The sequence below is a fragment of the Corvus brachyrhynchos genome, unplaced genomic scaffold (assembly GCF_000691975.1).
Source record: "Corvus brachyrhynchos isolate BGI_N302 unplaced genomic scaffold, ASM69197v1 scaffold18, whole genome shotgun sequence".
NCBI lineage: Eukaryota > Metazoa > Chordata > Aves > Passeriformes > Corvidae > Corvus > Corvus brachyrhynchos.
In genome coordinates, this window is record NW_008246064.1 from 3,654,421 (window position 1) to 3,661,576 (window position 7,156).

General features: G+C 49.6%; 1 protein-coding gene across 2 annotated transcripts in view; it reads right to left on the reverse strand.

Moving 5' to 3' along the window:
- Window positions 1–611, reverse strand: part of XIRP1 (xin actin binding repeat containing 1) — an 11,796-nt gene extending 11,185 nt beyond the window's left edge. The window contains exon 1 of one of the 2 annotated variants that reach the window (XM_008643123.2): window positions 463–611. The gene's annotated coding sequence lies outside the window, so the exon portion shown is untranslated. The remainder of the gene's footprint in view (window positions 1–462) is intronic. The other variant, XM_017746806.1, reaches the window with a different exon arrangement.
- Between the last annotated feature and the right edge of the window lie 6,545 nt (window positions 612–7,156).

Below are 7,156 nucleotides of genomic sequence, written 5' to 3' on the forward strand. Positions count from 1 at the left end.
ATATATACACACACACACACACACACACATATATATATATATATATGTATATAGTATATAGGGGGGGGTGTGTCCGAATGAGGATAGCATGGAGATGTACATGTTACTCTGTACTAAATATTTCCTCCATGGATGTATGTGAATATAAATGTGGAAATAAAATGGAAATCTTATGTATGAGTAAACTGTATAGTCTAGTGAATGTAGGGGGTGTGTATGTGCTTGGTGTGTGTGTGTGCATGTGTGAATTTAATTAGTATGTGATACACGTGTGTGTTTGTACACATTTATCTTATATTTGCAAGTGACGAGGGGAAAATGGTCATTTTTGGGAAACTAAACCCTGTTTCTTCAGATTTACAAAAGCAGACGTTCTCTCTCACCCTCTGACAGGCACTTGCCGGGCCGGGACATTGCTGGGATGCCGCGGGCGGCTGGGGAGGGGGAGGACTCGGTTCTTACCGGCTGTGCGGGGCTGGCGTCAGCAGCAGCAGCTGTCTGGGACAGATACAGAGCCGACAGCTCCTTCACGGAGGGTGCAGAGGACCTCCCTCGTCCTTGCTGAAGTATGTGGCTGGTGCTGCCTGATGGGTCTAAAAATGACCGTGCCCGATCATCTGAAACAGGGACAGAGGCGTGCGGTGAGCCACGAGCCACAGGCGGGAGGGCAGCGCCAGCATCGCTGTCCACGGGCTCTGCCAGGCTTCTGACGCCACACACCGAGTCCCCCAACAGCCCCACCCCTGTCCCCCAAAACTTAACATCACACCCCTCTGGTTCAGGGAGAAAACATGGGCATTCTCATCTCCTTCGTGGCTGAGGTGGATGTTGAGCCTGGATGAGAGTAACACATTTGGCAGTGACTTGATTCCTGCATCCCTGGGCAAGGCCATCACCAAACATGAGCCAGTCAGAGGACATGGAGGAGCTACACATACCCAGCTCGAGCCAATTCCCACTTTTATTGCTCCGTGGCCACACCACTCTCCTATGGGTGTGCCTCACAAGCAGTTATGTCCATTTATCTTTGCCTCTCCCCTGGGAGCTCATTTCAGGAGAGATGAAAAGGGTGAGACTTGCCCCAAGATGTAGCAGGGAGCCTTTGGTAGACCCAGAGGACCAAACCCTGCTCTTGAATTTACAGACCTGATATTTTGAGCTGCACCAGCTCCCATGGGGTCCCCACTGGAGCTTCAGTTTTCAAAGAAAGAGGCAACTTCAAAATGTAGCTAAGACCTTTCTTTTTGCGTTAATCTGCCAGGTGTGAGGATGGCCATCTCCACCTCCCATCACAACCATATATAATATATAGAGCTTTACACCTACAGGATGCATCTCAGCCCTCCAGGTTACTCAGGGCTGCAATTTCCCTGTTGCCACTGTAAAAACACGAGAAGGTTCTCCCGTTCTCTGCAGGGCTTGCACTGCTGCATTTGGATTTAGTGAGGTATTTGCAATGCTTTCTGTTTGAACAATGGGCTCTCTCTCCACAAATCCAGCTATTGCACAGCCAGGAAAGGGCTGATGTATTTTTTAATACGTGCACACTGGAAGCACTGCAGCCATTCCAGCATTCTTTGCCCTCAGACCTCAGCCCCCAAATCACGGGAATTACAAAACAACAAACCTAATGACTCTTCTTCTTTGTGTTCTGCATTTAAGTTCAGATTTCCAAGTTTTTCTTTAAAATACTGAAAGAAACTTACTCTGGTTTTATTTTAAACCGACAAGAGGCAACTTTGTGCACTAAAGGTACTTCAAATGAAATACCAGTTTCTATAGGCACAGACAAGCACAAAAGAGCCATGATGATAAGAGCAGAGGGACCTCAGACCCTGCCAATTGTGCTGCTGGCAGGTGCCAAACCCCAAGATTTCTGTTGTCCTTCGTTCCAGCTGCTTCTGCAGGTGTGCAGGCATTTTGATGCAGAACCAAGGCTGGATACATGGGGAAGCAGTGGGATGCAATACAGATTTAACTGCCCAGTTCTGCTGGAGGTCAGTAGGGCACCAGAGGAGGAAACAGAAGAAGAGATTTCCTTAAGGCTTTTTTTTTTTTTCCTTAAATCTCCATGTAAATATAGCACCTTTCTCCCTGATTTCTGCTGTCCACAGCTTAAACATTGAGGCAGAAGGAATTATCTGTCTACAGCCACTGGAGCCGGTGGCAAGGCTGGGGCAGACCTGCTGCATCCTGACATAGGCTGTGAGGTTGCAACCACCCTCTGGTTGCATCATTTCCCCCCACTTTTCTCAAGACACCCCAAACTTTGTCTAGATTCTGGATTTTTGAGGTGAACAGCATCCTGGAAATCATAGAATGGTTTGTGTTGGAAGGAACTTTGGAGAACATCTCATTCCAAGCCCCCTGCCATGGGGAGGGATGCCACCCACTATCCCAGGTAGCTCCAAGCCCTGTCCAGCCTGGCCTTGGACACTTCCAGGGATGGGGCAGCCACAGCTTCTCTGGGCAACCTGTGCCAGGGACTCGCCACCCTAACAGTAAAGAATTCCTTCCTAATATCTAACCCCAATCTCTCCTCTTTCAGTTTAAAATTGTTCCCCTTTGTCCTAAGGTCATCAGGAGGGTTCTTGCAGCATGTGCTGAGTTAGCTGCAGAAAGCTTTGGGGAATCTGAAAAAATTCCTTTTGAGGAATTTGAAAAATCTTGTCTGCAAATCTCTTTCTTTCCTCCTATATTGCTGAATTACCTACTGGAAAGGCAAGAAGGAGTCCAATCAGTCTGGCAAACAGAGAGTTTCTTCTCTGCATGGTAATGAGATTTGGCGAAGTCCTGCAGTAAGAGCAATGGGGAACACTGGGCACAGTGAGCCTTGCTAGATTCAAGGTAGAAAGGAAACCAAGCACAGATTTGCAGCCTTTCTGGCTGGGAAAATGAACACAAGCCCTTGACTGTCTTGAACACCACCTCTAGGAGATAGGAGCACCTCATGGAAAGGCAGGGACCCTGCCTAGGCTGATGTGAGTGTTCCTGTGATTAACCAGTTCAGTCTGAAGCATTTAGCAAAAGCATCCCCATGTCCGTGAGCTGGGCTGGTGATGTTTAATGGTCTCCTCCCACCCCAGGCTATGGGCATTACTGCTGAGATGATATAATTTGTACTAACCTATAGGCCTGTAGGTTCACATACTGCATAAAGAAAAGCAACGTGCCCCTCCAGCCACGAACAAATAATGCAGCTGAAGGAAGATTTCCAGTTCAGGCAGTGGAAAGTAACACAATGTTACAGGGCTTGTTTTAACAACAGATATAATTAGACACAAGGCTTTTGTTGAAGGCATCCCCTTATCACTGCCTTTGTTTTTTCTTTTTTTTTTTCTTCTTCCCTTCTCATTTTTGAATATTTTTTTTGCAGTGCACAGGCTGTGCACAGCCCTGTGTTTGCTTATCACTTCTCACAAAGCCTCCTGCGTTGGAGAGGCGCTGCTCCAACCCGCTGGGCTGGCTCTGCGCTTGCACGAAGTCTGGTCTCTGCCTGAAGAAACAGGCTGCTGCCACCCTCTAAATCGCTAATTATAGATAAGAGCAGAAGAACAACAGTTTGTGCCGCTAACGGGAAGGCTGAGTTGTCACGTGTGCGCGGATCGCGACATCCGAGCGGCACCGAGGACATCCCAGGAGCTGGGAGCGAGGTGCCGCTTCACAGCATCCCCTGGGAGGCAGCGGGGAGCTTCCCAGCTGAAGATGCTGAAGCACAGCTAAAGGTCGCTGTGCACACCAGGCTTAGGGTGATATTTGTTGTGGGTGAGGTGGAAGCCCAGCCCTGCAGGTCTCTTGTGCCGGGCTCCACATTTCTGCCTCGCTGAGCACAAGGGCTCCGCTGGCGCGCTTGGCATCCGCTCCAGCGCTGAGTGATGCATCCCGAGCCGCGCTGATTGACTGCACGGACTGCAGCCCCAGGGGTGTTAAACATGATCCTTCGGGCATTAAAGCATCCCCTGAGAGCTAAAATAGGAGGAAAAATCTCCTGAAAACCCCCTCCTCCCGTCCCACCCAGTGGCTGGCACCGCGGCCGACGGCGCTGCCGTCCAAATGAAGGATACAGGGAATGTTCTTCCCTGCTGGCGTTTGTCGGCAAAATGTCCTTCGTGCCAGTGTCTGGCGCCGGATGAATCTGCACATTTTGTGTGAGGGGCTGAAATGCTAGGATTGCCTGTAAGGAGATGTCGGGTTTCTTGAGCTCTTCCCCTGCCCCACGTTTGTGCAGGTCGGGCTTGGTTTACAGCCTCTCTGTCCTGTAGGTCACACCCCAAGCAGGCAGGGAGGGCTGTGGACATGGAAACTTGCAACAGGGGAAAAGAATTCCTTGTATTCGTTTGTACTCACTGATCTTTCTAAACACAGGGGGAGAAGACAAGGCAATGGGGGAAAGAGGCTCTAAAATATTAATCCAGAATTTCATTCACTTCCTCTCCAGTTATTGCCCATAAACCACTCAACTCTCTGTCTCCTGCTGGAGGTAATATTGCAGGTCTCTTGAACCAGAATCATCTTACACCTGGCAGCCAGCTCCTAACAAGTGGAGAACAAATCACCAACAAGACCTCTGCCCCCTCCCTCCCCTGAGAAAACCCCATCTCACCAGTAACAGGGCAGCTCTGTCTCACTCTGCTTTCTATTTAAACCACTTCATCCTATGAATAAACAATGCTACCCACCTGTTGGTGTCCACCACCTCTGCCGCTGGCACTGCTTCACAGCCCGGCTCCCACCACCAGCCCCAGTGAGCTACCGAGCGCCTGAGTCACCTATTAAAAAAGGAACCTGCAAGCTCAGCACCAGTCTCCTGGGTCGCCTGGCCAACCACATGTCATCAGCTGTGCTCCCAAAATCAGCCGCCCTGAGCAAACACAGCTGCTAAGCAAAGCCCTTTGTGTCGCCGCGCGCGCCCCACGGCGCTCCGGGAGCTGGGGGTTGTGTAACGGGGCCTGGGATCGGAGGGGGCTTGCGCAGGGCTTGCACGAGTCAGGGGAAAGGGGTGGCCCTGTGGGGCAAGTTCTGCCAGGGTCCTGCCCCTCTCCATGGCTCACTGAAGGGAGCAGTGCCGGGGAGAGCATCTCCTCTTGAATCTGGCATCCTCAATCCCCTGCTCTGTGGCTGACTGACATTGCTGCTCTGCAGGTCAATTTTGGGTTTGCCATGTTGGCTGCTGGGCCTGGCATGTCCTGTGCCATGGAGCACAGATGTGTTGTGGTCTTATGCCTTGGCTACACCGTGGTTTGGGTGCCATGATACATTTGGTTCATCCCACGGTGCAGGACCCAAACCCAGTACTCAAAGGCCAGGAAGAGCAAAGGGAGCCATGTCCTGGAGCTCCTTGGCACCAGGGAAATCAGGGCAGGAAAACAACTGATTTCTTCAGACTGTGAAAGCAACTTTCTTTTCCAAGGGGATGGAGGTAAACTGACCAGGAGATGCTGCTTTGTGACGCTCTGGGCTGGTTGTTTCCTGGAAATTTGGGGCTGGCATTTCTCCCTGCCTGGGATCAGCCATGGTTTACCCCCATCAGACAGTCACTACCAGCTCAGCCTCCTGACCCAGAAGTGTGTGTCACCCCTGTGTGACTGAACATGTCCCCATTCCCACCTGCTTTTCCCTGCTGTTCACTCCAATGGAACTTCAGCAGCTCACTGACCTGTCCCAGAGCTGGAAGTACATCCCTGCAGATGGGAACCCCATTTCCTAAGTGCCTCTGCCCTTGGATGTGGCAGCTGCATATGCAGAATCACATCTGTCCCATCCTCCTCCCATTTTTTCTCCCCAGAGAATCCATTCCCTGACAAAAGTGACTCCTAAATACCGGCACAGCTCCACGGCTGGGCTGGGGTAATTTGCACGGATGGGTGAGCACCCACAAAAGCTGGCTGGGAAACCAGTGCTGCTGCTTAATCCGGGAGCCAGGCAGCCCGTTGGGGGTGCTCAGTCAGTGGGGAAAGGTTTAAATCTCTGCCCTAACCCTCTGCCCGTGGCCCTGGTCCACAGGGAAGCTCTGCCAGAGGCGACACATGCTGAAGGAGGTGTGGGAAGCAGGGCAGGCTCCCTGCCACCCCAGTTCGGAGGCTGCTGAAAAGGTGAGTGGTCCTGGGATGCTTCAGTGATGGGTGGGCAGGGAAGGGTAGTCCTGGGAGGGTGAGGATTTGGCCAGGGGAGAGCATCTTTATTTCTCATTGTCCTCACAACCCATTTGTGAGGCTTTAGAGAATGCTAAAATGCTATCTGGTTTCTCCAAAGGAAGTGGAAAAAACCATGGGACAAAGATGCAACGGGGAGCATTGATGGGATTTTAGGCTCTAGCAAAGACTGAGGACCAGTCATGCTCTAAAACACCCTGCTCACCCTCACAGGTGCTCCCTCCTGATGCCTGGATCACACTTTGTTCTCTTTGCAAACTGCAGTACTTTCTCTCATTTTCAGTCCTACAAAGGACTGTGCGTGTTTGAAATTCAAGCTTTTTCTTTCTGCCGTGGATTGGCCCTTTCTGTGGCAGAGTGGCAACTGTAAACATGTTCTTTTTACACAGAATTCATGTGGGTTTTTACAGTTTTGATCCAAGAGTACCTGTTTGTTATAACTGTATGGGCTAGGAATCGACCTTTCAAAGTGAGAACTGAGATTTTCACATGCTCACCTACCAACTCAGATGTAAGAACAGCACTGATTACAGTTGGATGATTAATGTAAATCATACGACCTAACAAGGCTTTTTTTTCTGATTCCAAACTTTCATGAGTACACCTTGTCCTTTCAAATGAATTTGTCCAACATCACATACAATAGATCCCTGATTTGGAGGTGGGGAGCACTGCTGGTATAGAACATAAGTGTAATGACTAACACATATCAAATAAATAGAAATCATTCCCTTTTGAAAGGGTTTAAGAGAGATTTCCCTGTCTGCAAGCCATATCTTGCAATTATTAGAGGAGCTCTGGTACATAGAGCTAATAGGTGAATTCTGGGGTGGGAAATGGGCTGAAAAGAAAACCACCAGAAGCAGAAGAAGGTGCTAGACAAAGAAGTAAAATAAAATAATGTAACTAAAGACCAGCTGTGTTGAAGAGGAAATAAGATTTAAATTATCATTTCATGCTTTAGGAATTGCCTACTAATTATAGTGAAATAATTAACATTTTGC